Source organism: Cupressus sempervirens, chromosome 5 (assembly GCF_028749045.1).
Source record: "Cupressus sempervirens isolate cs-2001-9-10 chromosome 5, ASM2874904v1, whole genome shotgun sequence".
Lineage (NCBI taxonomy): Eukaryota > Viridiplantae > Streptophyta > Pinopsida > Cupressales > Cupressaceae > Cupressus > Cupressus sempervirens.
Genome location: NC_143122.1, coordinates 401,319,294 through 401,336,932, shown reverse-complemented (window position 1 = coordinate 401,336,932; position 17,639 = coordinate 401,319,294).

Genomic DNA, 17,639 nt, shown 5'->3' with positions numbered 1-17,639 from the left:
CACCTCCCGATTCTTATACTCCGTCAGAACGCTGGAGTTGAGGTCGTCCAAGGGGTGATGAAATCCCCAAGCAAGCCTCCTAAAAAGAAACAAGGTTTTGGATCCTAATCTTATGCACCCAAGATGGCCTCGAAAGATGACAAGGGGAGAGAAGACTTGGATGACCTTGGGCTAAAAAACACGCTTGTTCTTTTACCAATTGACTCTTATGTGTGCTAATCTAGACTTTGCAAACACTCATGTTTAAGAGACAATGTTCAATTCCAACTTGAAGCACCAACAAAAGTAAATTGATCGAAGAATGCAAACAAGAAGAAGAGTTAGGGTCAACAAAAGAAAACTCGTGCGCCCGGAGGCCCTCCACATCAAGTATCGATTAATTTTCTTTAAGGCATTCAAGATTGAGTGTGAGCTTGTTTTAAGCCCAAAACAAAAGTGTGTGAGATTCGATTTCAAGCGCACGCCCGAAGGCTCTCCACGTCAATTGTTGTTCAATTTTAGTCCCCACACTTGAAGTGTGATCGATTTAATCTAGAGTTTTGGTCATTTAAGAATTTTGATAAAGTTAAAGCAAACGTTCAAAAACCAAGTGAGTTAGTTAGATTGTGGAACATTTAACACCTTTTTCAAGTAGACCCATCCCCATAAATGGCGCTGAGATTGCAACCAACGGTTGAATTGATGGGTGATTAGAAAAGAGGTGAGTCCAAAGAACTACTCAAATTGATTTTTGCAAATTTGTATTTAACTTAACAAAGTTTCTTAATTGTCCAAAAATCAAACTTTGCCTAAATTGCATGCAAAAGAGAGATTTGTTTGTTCTTTTTAATGTACCAAAAATTGAAGTGTGAGATATTGCATTGATTCATTGATCCTTTACATTCAAGATTGAGTTTGTTTGTTTTAAGCATGCATTCTAAGGAAAATTGATTTTAATCCATGGCATTCAAGAGTGTGTTTTGAGCAACATTCATTCAATGGAAAATGTGTTTAACCATTCAAGTTCATTTTAGCAACATGCATTCAAAGACAAATGATTAAACATTCAAGTTCATTTTTTAGTAACATGAGAACCTGCAAAAAACATGGTTAGTGGTTTCATATGTGCTCCAACCTACAATGAGACAAAAAAAAGCAATTTAGTTAGTCACCCAAAATCTTCAAAAATGAAAGCTTAACTATGGGAAATTTCTTTTTAACTTTTTGTTGTTGTTTTTCCTACGTGTAAAAATGCTTAGAATGGTCTAAATAAAGATTTTAAAACAGAAGTGCAACAGAGACAGGCGAAGATGACAGTTCATCAGGCGCAGATGCCAAACTACAGAAACATTGATCTGTGGAGACGCTAATCTACGGAGACGACAGAGAAAGAGGCAGAGATGATAGATTAGGTTGGTGGTGGCGGAGATGACAGTTTAGGTTGGCGGTGGCGGAGATGACAGTTCAGGTTGCGGAGATGACAGAGTAGCCAGCGGAGGCGCTGATCTATGGAGACGACAGTCCAGGATGCGTAGACGATAGTTAGAGATGCCAAATTGCAGAGACGACAGAGTAGCTGGCAGAGACGACAGTTTGCAGGTGCAGACGCCAAACTATGAAGACAACACTGTGCAAAAAAAGCTGAAAAACGCAGATTTTTTCCAGAATTATTTTAAATTTTTTTTGTTATTTTCGGATTTTTGAGGGTATGTCTTCTTCCCAAATGCACCCTTCAACCTGTAAAAACAAGTGAAACACCCTACAACTCACTCAAACAACAAGAAACATTAGTTTGTTAGAAAAACAACATATAGATAGAAATTGATGATTAAATGACCCATAGTGGTGTCCCACCGGGCGTGCCAAAATGTATACACTAATATAATATGCTAGAAATACTAATTCAATGAAAGAATTTACACATTAAACTAACATAACATATAAGAGAGACAAAGAGAAGACAAACTCAAATGAGAATGTGGGCCATGGATAAGCTCTCTCAATGAGATTTGTTCTCTTGTTTTTGAGATGTGTCTATGTGTAGATTGGGGATGTATGCTCAAATGCTCAAATGGCTTCAATGGAGATGGGTAAATGGAAAATTGGTAGCTTTGTGAGCTCTTAATTTGGAATTATAAGGGTATGAGTATGGATTTTGGCTCTCAAAAGGGCATGATAACTTTAGCTCAAAGATTGTGATTGAATGGCTTGGAATTGGATTCAATTTATAGGCTAAGGGCTTGAGGGATGGAGGGCTAAGATGCAAGGGGAGATGAAGGCTGAAGAAGGGCTAGGATGCACTCAAAGGAGAGCACATGGATTGTGCTTGTTTAGCACCAATGGGAAAGTGACAGTTGTCACAAGGAGGATGAGTGTGAGAGGGTAGGGTAAGGGGTTGGTTAAAGGCATGATGAGTGGGGTTGAGTATGTAAGAGAGATGTAAGAGGAATGAGTGTGGAAGAGGGAAGAGTGTGGAAGATGGATGTAAGAGTCATGAGTGGGCTTGTAAGAGTCTTTTATGGTTTGTAAGAGCACTCATGACTTGGTGGTTGGGATTTTTGAGGGGAGACTTTGATTTGGTTTAGGAAAGTCTTAAACTTGTTTAGGGAATGTGACAACATTAGGGGGTGGATTAGGCTTGGGTTTAGGATTAGATTAGGGATGTTAGAGATGTGCAAGTGGATGGCATTAATGAGGGTGGGTGAGTTAGTGGCTAAGCTTGGTTAGTATGGGTGGATGGGGTGGATTAGGCTAAATGGAGGATTAGAGATAAGTTAGGGGTTTTTGGATTTGAGGATTTTCTTTATCAAATAGATTTATTTAATAAATGAGGATTTTTGGAATTAGATAGGAGAAAAGGATTTAATTGATAAATAATAGGTTATTTGATTTATCAATTAGGACTATAGATGATTAATTAAATTAATCAGCTAGGGGATGACAAAGGATTAATTAAATAGAAATTTAATTAATGATGCCTTTAGAGATGACTAAATAGGATTACCAAAGCGGTGTAATCAAATTTAGGTGTCTACACATACTAAGAGCATAAAAATGCCTCATATGATTGTGCGGATTACCATTTCCATCATATTTGTCAGACTTAGGAATCCCTTAGGAAATGGTAGCATGTAGAGACTCTTATCAAATAGAAGGGAACATATTGATTCAACAAATGAGGTTTTAGGTGGTTCTTTTGAAACTTACAGTTGTGTAATTTTTTTCCTTAGCTCTTTTATTTCTTCCCTTAATATCTCTACTTCAGTGGGTTCCTATTTTGGAATGATGCACTCTATACCAAAATCTTGGGGAAGTTTCCATCCTCTTGCTGTCATGTATCGAAAGTATTAGTCTCTATTTTCCTCTAAAGCTCTAAGCATTAGTTTTTGAGCAAAGCCATCTTGTTGGAACCTTATGAAATCTTCACTAGTTACTTTTGCATCACTGTCATGATAAGAAGGGCATGTGCCCATGGTGACTCTAGGAGTTCTCGGTGGTGTGTTGTTGCCATCATTACCATCAAGATCATTTTGAGAGCAAGTCCCCTTGTTCCCTTCATGATGGGTATGGTTATCATTTTCAGCTTGTTGATGTCCTTTCTCCCTAGCATACATGGCTTCAAAGATCCTTTGATTTTCACATGCTTGTTCCTCTAAACAATGTTGGACTTCATCAGGGTGCACCATGGTGACCAAACTGTTCTCATCCTTAGGTGTCTCACAAGATGTGCCAAATGAATTTTCAAAACTATAAAGTAGATTATGCTTAACGTTAGCTATTTGCATTTCAATTGGCTCAGGGTCTTCCACACAAGGCTATCCGTGAGGACGTCTAGATGGGGTTTCTAATTGTTTGAAAATGAAAGGGGTATGATTACCACTCCCAACTTGAAACCTAGTTGTAACTAGCATGTAAAGACTTGTCCTTATTTAATAGGACAAGAAAAGTGAGTCAGAGTTGAAGCTTTCACAATCAAGATTAATCACTTATCAAAGTATGATAGATGGCTTGTCAAGAAATGCTCAAGAATTTATAGCATTAGTGACTCAAGCCGAGCAAGTGAGCAAGAAGCTCAATAGCAAGTAGCTAAAAAGAATGGTAATTGGGTTTTAACAAGTGATTTATTAGTGACATTTCAAGACTTACATCTAACAGACTAGACCCATATTTTCAACCTTAATAGTTTCCTAACATACAGATATGTAACCAAAATCTAGGAATCAGGAGTGACACACCCTAGACCAGAAAGACCAAAATGTAGACACTATTTTGGTAAGAAATAACCCTAGGGGATACTTTCTCGGTTACTAGGTGACATTAGGATAGCATAAAATGTTGTGTGATACTCTTTAGAACATGAGGGTGATACTTTTCTGGAAGATGACAATTCACACAAAGCAATGCGACAGAACTCAATACCCATGATGATATAACTCACAACAGGCAGGTGATACAATTTTGGAAAATTTTAGTCGTGTGATATTTCTTAAGAGACCAGGTGATAAAGTTCTAGTTTCTGTACAAAAGACCAATTTTGACTCCAAAATTTGTATTTTAGTCTTGACAATCAAGTGATTTTTTGAATCAGGCCATGTATGTTTCTAGTTTGTGTCAGTTATCAGCAAGGTTTACAAATAGTAAGTGTTTTAACATGTCTTCAAATAGTTGAACAAAGGTAAAAACAACTTTTCCAACATGCATTTGTGATATGATAACAACCTTTCTACTAATATTACCATGATTGTTTGATGTGCAAGAACGTTAACAATGGTCAAAACATTCAAAAACAATAGCCAAGCAATCTACCTTAAGGTCATGGTTAATTACTCAACAACTTGGCCCATGCTTGATGTTACTTCAACTCACACCAAGTGGTTGCCCAAAAGAGATATTGGCTTTGTCACAGAAGTTCCATAAGCACAACTAAGAGAACACATATGGTGAGTGTATATCTTGGGGTGATTCGGGTAGTCCACTAGGATCGACCCTTGCACCAAGAAGTTGAACAAAAAAATAGGGTGAATACTAACCTAGGGTGTCTAGATAGGGCTTTTGTTCATAGCGTTCCTCTTGCTCCCAATTACAGGACACCCCACCTTGCGGTGGGTAATAGATCTCGTGGCTGCAAGAGCAGCTTAAGTTTTCTTGACTAGTGATCTCCCTATGGTTGAAATCCCATAAGTGAAGACAAAAAATATGCCTAGTAAGGTTTTGTATCCTTGATAGCCTTGAGTTTATAGTGGGTTGGAAGAGCTAGGTAATTTGCTTGTCCCCACTTGGGTCGTTCCTCTTAGGTTATCCGAGAGTAGGCCCAGTAAAGGATCCTAACTAAACATTGAGTGGATCAACTCTTGGAGGTCAAGATTTATGATTCACCTCAAGGGTGAAGAGCATACTCTCCTATTCCAATCGCTTCACCCAAACACACCAAGAAGAGTAAATTGTTTGCTTTCATTTGAAATCCAAAGGTGGGTCAAGATTTCTGATTCACTACAATGGTGAAGAGCATACTCTCCTATCACTAAGGAATCTCGATTACAAGTTTTAATGTGCCTATAAAAATGAGCAACTAGTATATGCCACACATGAAATAAAAGAGCAAGCAAGTGTTTGGTTTCTATGCATCGGGCAGCCTTGCAAGCAACCATTAGTAGCCCTTTTGCATTTGGAGCTTTGACATGCGTTCTTTTAAGCAATGTTTCAAATTTTCAAAATGGAAACCTACAACCACAACCGTTAGCACCATGGATTAACTTCTAAATAAATAAATAAATTTATAAATGGACTTCTATAAAACCATTTAGAGACTCGTAAAAACTAGCAACTAGCTAACAACAATCGAAAACTGACCAAGACACATCAAACAATAAGAAAATCTTTGTTAGGTGATAGTTTTCATTGGAACACTATTGTACGATACTTCACAGTATATCCGTGCGACAAAACTTCTCTATGTGATATATTTTCTTAAGCTAAATGATAGAAGTTTGCATATAGAGGTAATATAATTTGATATAGCTGTGCCACACTATTTCCAAAAAAAAGTATCACACAACAATAATGTGAACCATCGTATGAAACTAGAAAAATGTCACCCAGAACTGCAACTATTAAAAAAAGAAAATGTAGGACAGTAAATGAAAATGGTGACAAAAACAACAAAACTAAGGATAAAACCACTGTTCTCTCCCACCGCGGTCACAAAAAATGTACACTAAAAAGAGTGCACTTCCCTAGACCCTTATATCCAAGGTTTTCCATGGATTGGAAAGCTTGAATGCAGACTTAGGGCTCCCTAGTCATGGAGTGGAAAAGCATACAAATAAGCATAAAATGGCTCTCAACTAAGCCTTAGAAATGCAGGCTTTGCTAACAAGCATGAAATGGGAGATTCTTTGAGAAAGAGCAAGAATGCTAGTGTCAAAGAACTCTTGATACATGCAATGCAAGAATGCAATTGTGCTAAAATGGGATGCACAATGCAACTAAGCTACGAAAATGAAATTTTATAGCCATCCTAATTAGACTATGCGATCTAAGCTACTTGCAAAAGAACTACACTATATACAAACTAATCTAGGATGCCATGTAAACAAAATGCTATGAATGCAAGGAATGAAGACAAGAAGATGATGCTCTCCACAAAATCTCTCAAGCACTCAAATGAAAATCCTCCAGCATAATAATATGCAAGAGTGTGGATCCTTTGAGAGGAGAAACCCTCTTCCTTTTAAAGCCGTACAGATGGTAGAGATCAAGATTGAGAGGGTGGATGATCAATGATTGAATTTGGAAATGGGAGTGATCCGTGTGCATACACAAGTCAGCCAATTGAAAATGAGTTGACTTGTCATATAAGACAAAAGTCTCATAAGCTTTTTCTTTTAATTTCAAAAATAGAAAAGAACTTTATGTATGCACTTTAAGTGGGTTAGAATAATGGGGTCTTTTTATTTAATTAAAAAGGGGACATGTTCTTTTAATCAAATAATGAACTTAGGATAGCATAGTCAAACCATAGGTTATAATCAAATTAATTGATTATTAGCAATTTGGTCTAGGTAAATGATAAATTATGTTAGCCAAAATGTTGAGTAGGGGGCTAATAGTCTAGATGACCATTTTTAGGTGATTACAAAATTATGTTTCTACTATAAGGGACCTTATGATGCAAACCATGACTATCCTCTTAGACCAAAGGGAAAAGCTAACATAGTTATGTGGGCATACTATGAGGAATGAAAATTAGATAATTTAGACCAACAATCTGATATAGAGGAAATAGATGGTGAAAAAAAGAAAGACAGGGTTGAAAACTTGTCTAAAATGGAGTCCACAAATGGGGAAGGAGATAGGAAACTTAAGGAAGCTCATCTGACTACTATTAAGCAAGAAGGATTATTTCAAATGAGAGGAGTACTTGATGGAAAGTGAGTTATAACTTTGGTTAATACTAGTGCCACTCATAATTTCATTGATGCTAGGTTGGTGGAGAAGTGTGGCATACAAACAAAGGAGTTTGGGGAATTAGAGTGAGGGTAGTTGATGGCTATGTCTTCAATTGTGATCATAAAATCACTGGACTCCCATTGGAAGTTAATAATTATGCTTGTAAGGAAAATTTCTATGTTGTGCCTATGGGAGATACATATATAGTTCTTGGGATAAGTTGGTTGCACAATATTGGTGAGTTCACTCTTAATCTCAAGGAGATGGAGATGAGGTTTAAAGTGAATGAGAAGACATAGATTCTTAAGGAAATCAAGGACAATAATTTTAGAATGGTCTCTTTCCAGAGGATGGCTAGATTGATTCAACATGATCAGGTAGAGTGGGCAGTAGAGTGTATGTTAATGCCATCACAAGAGGGATAGAAGAAGACTAAATATCCTCTTGATATTTAGGAGCTTAGAGTTAAACACTCTAAGGTGTTAAGTGACATTCTACTAGGTAGACCACCAAATAGGGGTATTGAGCACATCATTGAGTTAGAGGAGGGGCCTAAGCCCATCTTGATTACACCTTATAGGAATCTAAAGAGTTTGAAGGATGAAATTGAAACAACCATAAAGAAGTTACTTGCTATGGGCCATATTAGACCAAGAAAGTCTCCTTTCACTTCTTTAGTGGTGTTGGTGAAAAAGAAGGATGATACATTGAGGATGTGAATTGATTATAGGGTTCTTAATAGGAAGATAATTAAAAATAGGTTCCCATTACCAAGATCGATGAGTTGATAGATGAGCTCCATGGAGCTTGCTTCCTGAGTTTGTAGTTATGCCATTTGGGCTAACTAACACACCTGCTACTTTTCAAACAATAAAAAATAGGGTTTTATATCCTCAGTTGAGGAAATTTGTACTTGTCTTCTTCGATGATATCTTGGTGTACAATAGATCTTGAGAAGAGCACTTGGTTCACCTTGACACAGTGTTGGATATATTTGGTAGAGAGTCCTTGTATGCAAAGGAGTCAAAATGTGATTTTGGTATGACAAAGTTGTCATATTTGGGTCACATCATCAATGCAGAAGGTGCACATGGATCCTAAAAAGATTCATGCCATTGTGGAGTGGCCTTAATTGGTGAACCTTACATAGTTAAGGGGATTTTTGAGATTATGTGGTTTCTATAGGAGGTTTGTGGATGGATATTCCAAGCATGTAGCACCCTTGATAAATTTGATGAGAAAGAGAGCTTTCTTGTGGACTCCTGAGGCATATGAGTGTTTTGAGAAATTTAAGGAGTTGATGACTTGCTATCTAGTGTTAGCATTACCAGGTTTTAGCAAACCTTTTGAACTACACTGTGATTCTTTTGAAGAGGGAATTGGAGTGATGCTTATCTTGGAGAAGCACCATATTTCTTATGAGAGTAGGAAATTAAGAGGACTATAGTAGAGCTTCAACATATATGATAAGGAGATGTTAGCCATTATGCATGCTTTGGATAAATTCAAGCAATATTTGGTACGTAGTAAATTTTGTATCAAAACTGATCATAATAGCCTAAAACACTTTTTCGGGCCATGAGATCTCAATGATAGGCAACAAAAGTGGGTAAACAAGTTACAATCCTATGACCTTGATATTACATATTTTAAAGGGACGCAGAATATAGTTGCCGATGCTTTATCATGTAGGCCCCATTTAAGCTTATTGACAGATATATCAGAGGATTTGAGACACTTGATCCTTATAGAGTATGCAAAGGAAGCATGGACAGTCAGATTCATAGATGGAACTATTCAGGATAGCAGATACACCCTTGTGAATGAGCTCATCATTTACAAAGGGAAAATATTTTTGGTTACAGGCTCGATAGTAAGGAGGATGGTTCTAAAATCTTTTCATGATTCACCTATGGTAGGAAATCCTAGTTTCTACAAGACATACCGACATATTAGAGAGTGCTTCACATAGAAAGGGCTCAAAACAGAGGTACTTTAGTATGTTAGGGAGTGTCCCACATGCCAGTAGAATAAGTAGGAACACTCCTATCTAACCGATTTACTTCAACCACTTCCTATTCTTGATAGGAAGTGGGAGTGTTTATCTATGAACTTCATCACAAAAATATCTAGAGCCTGAGGCAAGGACTGCATAGATGTGGTTGTGGATCACCTTATAAAGTTTGCACACTTTTTTCCTATCACTACTACACACACTACTGCTACATAGGTGGCAGAGTTTTTCTTCAAGGAGATATTCAGATTACATGGCTTACCTTAGAGCATTGTGAGTGATAGAGATAGTAGGTTTATGAATCATTTTTGGCAGGAGCTATTCAAGTTGTGTGCAATAGAGCTCACTCCGAGTACTAGCTACCACCCTTAGATAGATGGTCAGACTGAGATAGTGAATAAATGGGTGGAGGGATATCTCAAAAATTATATAGTAGGCAATAGAAGGCATGGATAAAGTGGATTTATCTCTGTGGGTATTGCTACATACCACTTATCACATGTCTATTTAGATGTCACCCTGTATGGCCCTGTATGGGTATGAGGCACCCAATTTTATGGACCTACTTTTGAGTGATAGTAGAGTGCCTAGTGCAGGTGATTTGTTATAGGAGAGTCAAGACATTGTTAAGACTCTCAAGGATAATATAATCAAGGCATAGAATCAGCAAAAGTAGTATGTAAACCAAAAAAGGATTCAGCAGACTTTTGAGGTTGGAGATATGGTGTATCTTATGTTGCAGCCTTACCGTCAATCCACTCTCAAGAAGAGTGGTGCCAAGAAACTTAAGCCATGATACTATGGTCCATTTAGGATTATTACGAAAGTGGGAGAGGTGGATTATGAGTTAGATATGCTAGCGAGGAGCAAGGTGCATAATTTTTTTCATGTGTCATACCTCAAGAAGGCATTAGGACATCATATTGTTCCTTCTATAGTGCTTCCACCCTTGGATGATGAGGGAAGATTGGTATTGGTGCCAAAGGCTATCATTGATTTTAGGGAAAGAAACTTGAGGTGGCATACTATAAGAGAGTATTTGGTGAAATGGAAGGAACTACTAGTAGAGGATGTGAGATGCGAGAATGAGGAGATTTTGCAGCATCCAGACTTGAAGTTGCTTGAGGACAAGCAATTTTAGGGAGGGCAGACTGTAGTGTCCCCATCTTTTTAGCATCATAGTGACATTCTTAGCCTTTACATTCTCCAAAGGCTAAGTGAAGAAATAAGGATAAATTGATTAAATTAATTTCTTATAAAGTCATTAAAAAAATCAAATTTAAAGGTGAATTTATATTTAATTAATTTAATTTTATAGAAGCACAATTAATTATTGTATTGCAAGGGAGAAGCTTCTAGAGAGTGCATTTTCTAGAAATACAATTGATTATTGTATTGGAAAGGGGGAAGCTTATAGAGAATACAATTAAATAATATTTTATTTCCCTCTAGAAGGGTGAAGGAAAAGAATAAATAGAGGGGAGAGTATCATTGTTAATCATCCGATTATTGTGAATTTCATTTGATATAGACTTGGGAGAAGAAATTAACATTTCTGATTTCAGTCAGCCATTGGAGAACATCAAATCTTTAGTGTTGCAACCATTTGAGGGGGTGAAATATCCACTAAATTTGGTATTCAGGAGAGCTTCAATTTAGGAGTTTTGTTTGTGCTAAAATTGGAGAATACAATTATTGTTGGCTACTACAGTACGCAAGAATGATGCCGCACTACAATACTTATGCTTGATTCATCTCCATCCTTGGGCATCACTACTATCAGGTTCCTCTTGCAACTATTAGTAGTTAACATTGTAATTTTTAGGCATATGATTTTGCTGTGATAATTTAGAATCAAATTTTGGCATTACTATAGTCATTATTGTAAGCCCATTTTTCTTGGAAAATTCATAGCAACATTGTACATGAGAATGAATTCAATAAAGGAGATATATGTTGCATACCATTTGTTTGATGAAATGTCCATCTAATAGAATATATGATCAGCATAGTAGTTGAATGTCAATTATTTGTCAAAATGTCAGTTGCCTGTAGGTATGCATTCCATATCTAGTTTCCATGTATATGCATTGAAAGTACCAAAAGAATTGCACTTGCATATTAATTCATTGTAAGAGCCATTGTAATATCATTTGCAAATTTCTTAGCATTAAAAGGTAGCATACAAGTGTTTGACAGTATTCCTTGAGCTAAAATTAGCCAGTTTGGGCAAGGGATATTACATACTATCTATTCATGGAATCTATTAAGAAGAAGTTCACCAAAGCCAAACAAAAATTATCTAGAATGACCAGTAAGACAAGAATGCATAAAGGAAGTTCAATATGGGTATCTATTATTATTGATGGATAGATATTGTGGATAGTTTGTAAGGTAGAAGTGAATCTATTAAGGGTGAATTAAATGAACTAGGAAACACATATGATTATTTCATAAACAAAGAATGAAAATAGAGAGTAAAGGTCAGCCAACTTCAAGATTCAAATAGGTATTATAAAGATAGAGGGAATACAATTCAAAAACATTGTGGATTTTGAAGGATGTAGTCAAAGTCAAGTTGGATCATGTTACTATTATTATTGTTGATGCAAAGAGTTACACAGAAAAAACTTCAATCTCTCAACTAGACTTAATCTTTCAACATGCTAGTAGACCATGATAGTCTATGTGCCTAGATGGGGGTTGTGATAACTAAGTGGAAGAGGAAGATTCCAATCATCAAAGAAAGGTATAATGAAATATTTTTCTATAGAGTCTACTATATTTATTTTATTTTTTGAAGTTCTAGTTTTTTCCCCTTTTCCATTTTGACAAAAAGGGGGAAATAATGATAAAAAGAACTTTAAGAAGTATCTAATTAGGGGGATTTTTTGATGTTTAAGTTTTTGTGGGTTTTTATATTGTGCCATCAATTCCAAAGGGGGATATTGTTAAGCATATTATAAAATTTTTAACATCATTATTGTCAAAACCATTCTACTTTTTTCTTGGTGGTATTGATTGGTCATTAGTAGTTTCAATTGGATATATCTTGTGTGTTAGTAAAACATCAAGGTTTCAATTATATGCACAGCAAATTTAGGATTAGCAAGTTTTTGTGTATGTTGTCAAGTATACTTATTTCTAGTTATGCAATTTCTCTCTTTGTACATTTGTATGTTTCAATGACTTTAGTTGGATAGATTTTTGGCGATACCCAAATGTCATATGTGATTATAGAGCTCTTCAAAATTTCCTTGCTTCATAGATAGTCTTGGAAATCATTAGAATTTTTTGATATAATGATCATGTATCTTGTTCTAGATATGTCTAATCAAGTTTCATGTGTTGGTTGTGTTAGATATTTTGTTGAACAAACCTTGGACATGGTTGAGTATTTTGAATATTCCATATTCTTATAGTAAATGCAATACGAAATGTGTTCATCTTAAGTATAATCCATTTTTAAGGTCTTTTCACTTGTGTTGTAAATGATTCTTAAGTATGCCATAGATTTAGGTTTAGAGGTAGCATATTAAATACAATTGTAATATATTTTTGAATAATAACCTATGTAATTTATGGATTTTCTACCATATACATTATCAGAAATTTATATAAATAAATAGATCATTTTTTATTTGATATATGAGGTGAGAGAATAGTTGAAAATGGTATAGTGCAAGATTGATTCTATGAGTGAATCCTTGGCAATGATGTATGTAAGATAAGATAAGATAAGAGTGGAAATATTGTTGTGACTTCAAAGGCATCTATGATGTGTATGTTTTTGGAAGGAGAGTAACTGTGTAGAGGTTGGCATGATGAGGTGGTTACAATGCATGTATATATATGAGATCTATAGGCAATAGACATGTAATGAACTTTTCAGCAGCAATGACTTTTTTTTGGAGTGTGTGTGTGTGTGTGTGTGTGTGTGAGAGAGAGAGAGAGAGAGAGAGAGAGAGAGATTTTGGTCTTGCATTAACCATGTTTGAAAGAGAAGAGCAATTGAAAATAGTTATAGCTTCACTCTAAGATTTCTTCTTAGTATTTAATTTGCTAATAAATAAATCATTTCATAGTGTGCCTAGTTTGTCTCTATTGTTTATTTAGTGTTGTTTAATGGATGAGTCATGACTCTAAGATTTGTGTCATTTGAGATGAATATAGCCTTTATTAATTGTCGATTCCATATTTTATAATTTCATTATAGAAAGACAAGTTGTTGAATCATATTTTATTCTCCTTCAATCATTTGTAATATATTTGATTTGGTGTTATGCTATTAAAATCAATAAGAAGAATTTACATGGAACAACATCTTTAGGGAGACAATGGGGACTTATTTTGTAGACCTTAGTTAGTGCTTGGCAAGAAGATATCTAATTATTTTTCTCTATATCTATCCAAAATTTTCATTTTTCTCTCTTTCCAATAATGAAGAATTGATGGCATTTAATGTTCATATTTTTAATTTTATTTGTTCCTTTTCTTTCTAATGCGAAATGCAAAGTATTTTAAAACCTTTAACAATTTCCTTGGTTTAGTTGTTTCTTTTTAGGTTTTCTTCCCCATTTTAAAAAACAACACTATGAAGAGCAGTCTTTTGAAATCCCAAAGGTTGTTTTGTAGGACACACTCATTCCCCCCTTATGTAGCTTTGTGACTACCCTTTTTAGGAGTGAGAATCTATGGGATCAACAATGTCTAACCCTAAGGATTGGTATTTTGTTTAGAAATATAATTGAGCTAAGGTGACATTTGAATGGTTAAAAATAGAATGTGTGTTATAACATGCACATATTATAAGGATACATGGGAGATATAAGACATAGTGAAACTATATTATCAAAATGAGTAAGCACATTTCATGACTAATGAAAACATAGTCACCTTTAGTGTGTATATTTAATGTTTTCTAAAATGTGGATTTTTTTTTAATGAATTATGAGATTTTGACTACTTTAAGCTCTAAGATTCAATGGTTATGCTTTTACTTACCTTTTCAAATTGAGAATGGACATATTGCTTGAGAGGTAGTTTGGTAGGAGTAATATAATTACATTCTTATTCTAGTTTAGCGTACTCTATTTTAGTTTCCTTTTATTGAGTTGGTGATAAGTGGTTAACAAAGATGTTTTTTCATATTTCTAACCATTTTTCTAATAGGGGCGCACATAGGTCTCTAATTTTAGTTATCATAAATAATTTTACATGTTTAGTTCATGTTTTTCTTAAGTTAGAGAGGTTCAATAATATGTGGTCTCGTATAATTCATTGTTAGTTGAGGATGTTTTTGGGCATTCAAGGTAAAATGAATCAATATGATAGTGGCCATAGAAATTGAAAAATGAAGAATATTGATTATACTACATGTGGTATAAATAATTAGAGGCATGTTGATAGATAATGAATTTTGAAGTGATTATGTTAGAAGTGTTAGAAAGAGGCAATTCATCATCAAACATTTAAGATTTAATGGCATAGGGAACTCAATGTACAAGACTAGCAAGCATTGCTAACATAAAAATGTAAATATAATGATGAGATATTAGAAGCATGCCTAGAGATGTCATAAATGGCTATTTAATACAAGAAAACATAATAATAACATTAATAAATTTCAACATGATTAACAAATGCTACATGTCAGAATGGTAGAGTGGAAGGCAGTGACTTTGAAGGAGCTTCTGGTGGTACTGCTATCTTCTGGTATCAAAATCATGTGGAAGGCAACCCTCTCTTTAATAATAATAATTTGATTTCTATTAGGTTCATTTTTATCAAAGAGATTTGAATGGATAAAGACTAATATATATGCCTCCAATTCTAGATCAAGTAGGAAATCTTTTTGGAATAAAATTGAAAACTTTAAAGATGAGCATTGAATGGACAGATGGATGATAATGGGGGAGTTTAACACCCCTATCAAAGATAATGAAAAATCAGTAGGGATGACTCTAGATCTGGATAACAAACTTGACTTGATAGAATTTATTAATAATAATTCTTTGTTGGACGTGGATCTTATTGGTTCTCAATTTACTTGGTCTAACAGAAGGGTTGCAAAGGATCAAATACAAGTTAGACTTGATAGAGCTTTAATTTCTTTGGATTGGTTGTTGAGCTACACTTCTAAGTTTTCATCACTTACTCATCTAGGATCAGATCACTCACCTTTGTGCTTCTATGTTGAGGTTGTCTTAGGTAAAGTCAACCATCCTGTTATGTGTGAAAGAATGTGGCTCCTTCATAAAAACCTTGATGATAAAATAAGTGAATGGTGGAATATACATGCTGAATGAACTGCTATGTTGAAAGTTGCTAAAAATATTAGTGATGTTAAAACCAAAGTCAATATTTGGAATATGTATTTGGAGAATTTTTAAAAGAAAATGAGGAGATTTATTCAAAGTTGTCTTTCTTTCAAGAAGCTATCCAAAAAACTAGATTTACAGAGCAGCTAAAGATAGAGCAAGGTAATTATCTTTCAAAAGCCCATTATGTTATTTCTAAAGAGGAAACCTATTGGAGATAAAGGTCAAAGGTTTTATATCTTCAAGCTAGTGATAAAAAACAAAACAAAAAAATTCACATGACTTCTTCCAAGCACAAAGTGGCCTTAAGAATCAATATCATAAAAATCAAGGATGGTATTTAGAATTAAGATGATCAAATAAAAAAAGTTATGACTGATTACTTTTCTAAACTTCTTCAACATGAAAATCTGGATGCTCAATTGTAGGAGAGTCTTCTTGAAGTAATTACCAAAGGTATAAATTACTATTAGAATAAGAATCTTATAGCCATTCCCTCAGCTAAGGAAATAAAAGTGGGCTTAGATGGCTTTCAGATGTTCTTTTTTCAAAATTTTTTGCATATTGTGGAAGGTGATGTGGCTAATATTATCAAAGAGTTTTTTGGATCCCATACTTTGCTTACTAAACTCAATGTGACTTTCATTGCTTTAATTCCTAAAAGTCCTAGAGCTAACAAAGTGGATGGTTTTAGACCAATAAGTCTATGCAATTCTTTATACAAAATAATCTCAAAGGTGCTCACTTCAAGATTGTTAGCCACTCTTCCTTCTATTATCTCAAAGCAACAAAATGGGTTTGTCGTAGGAAGATAAATACAAGATTCAATTATTACAATGATAAAAATATCCATTCCCTCTAGATGTAGCACAAAGAAGGATTCCTTATGAAATTTGATCTATCCAAGGCTTATGATAGGGTCGATTAGAATTTCCTTTCTTGGGTACTTATCTTGATGGGTTTTAGTAATAGAGTGGTCAATTTGATCAAATGACTTATTACTTCTTCTTTAACATCTATTTTGATGAATGGTTCATCTTCAATTTTTTTAAAACCTTCTAGAGGTATTAGACAAGGTGACCTAATTTCATCTATCCTTTTTGCTATTATGGGTGAATCTCTGGGGAGACTTATAAGTTATTGTGTTGAAACTAATAAAATAAAGGGTCTTGATCCCTTCTCTGGGCCTAAAGAATTCTCTCATGAGCAATTTTTTGATGACACTATCTTGATGGGTAGATCAATAATAAAAGAAGCAAATTTTTTTAAGAGAAGTGCTCACAATTTATACTAAAGCCTCTGGTCAACTTATTAACTAATCTAAGAGCTTTATTTTTTCATGAATACTCCTATTTATAGGAAAGTCAAGATTGCTGTGATTATTAATTGCAAGATAGGAGCATTCCTTGACACGTACCTTGGTCTTCCCTTGGGTTTGAAGGTGGATGACTCCTCCTAGAACAAAATAATTGATAGATTCAATGCCAAACTTACAGGATGGAAAGGGGCTCTTCTAAGTCAAGCTAGTAAGATCCAAGTCCTTAAAGATACTCTACAAAATCTTCCTATCTATATCTTGAGTCTTTTCTCTATACCAATGAAAATTGCTGACGCTATAGAAAAGATTCAGAGAAACTTTCTTTGTATAGGGGATGAGAAGAGGAATAGATTTCATTTGGTCAAATGGGAAGATGTTTGTAAACCAAATAATTGTGGTAGGCTTGGGCTAAGAACTATAAGCTTGATTAATAAATCTCTTCTTGCTAAACAATTATGGAGAGTGTTTGGCTTTGACAAAGAATGGAGTAGTATTCTTAGAGATAAATATCTTACAAATTTTAATAATTTGTATTCTTTCTTAGATTCTAAAGAGAAAA